The sequence below is a fragment of the Octopus bimaculoides genome, chromosome 13 (genome assembly GCF_001194135.2).
Source record: "Octopus bimaculoides isolate UCB-OBI-ISO-001 chromosome 13, ASM119413v2, whole genome shotgun sequence".
Lineage (NCBI taxonomy): Eukaryota > Metazoa > Mollusca > Cephalopoda > Octopoda > Octopodidae > Octopus > Octopus bimaculoides.
In genome coordinates, this window is record NC_068993.1 from 56,539,191 (window position 1) to 56,539,638 (window position 448).

The window sequence follows — 448 nt, forward strand, 5'->3', positions numbered from 1 at the left end:
ATATATATATATATATATATACATACATACATATACATATATGCATATATATATCTACATGCACATATATATATATGTACATATATAAATATATATGTATACGTATATATGTATATATATATATATATGTATATATATGTATGAGTGTATATACATGTGCATATATGTACATATATATGCACATACACACACATATACATTTATATACATATATGTATATTTATATATGTATAATTTTACATACATACGCACACATATATAACCCATACTTAAATGCAAAGACATATATTTATGTATGTGTATGCGTGCGTGTATGTGTGTTTGTGCGTGTGTGCGCGCGTGTGAATGTGTGTGTGTGAATGTCTGTGTGTGTGAATGTCTGAGTGTGTGAATGTCTGTGTGTGTGTCTGTGTATAAGATGAAAAATATCCCAGTACATATCTTAAGA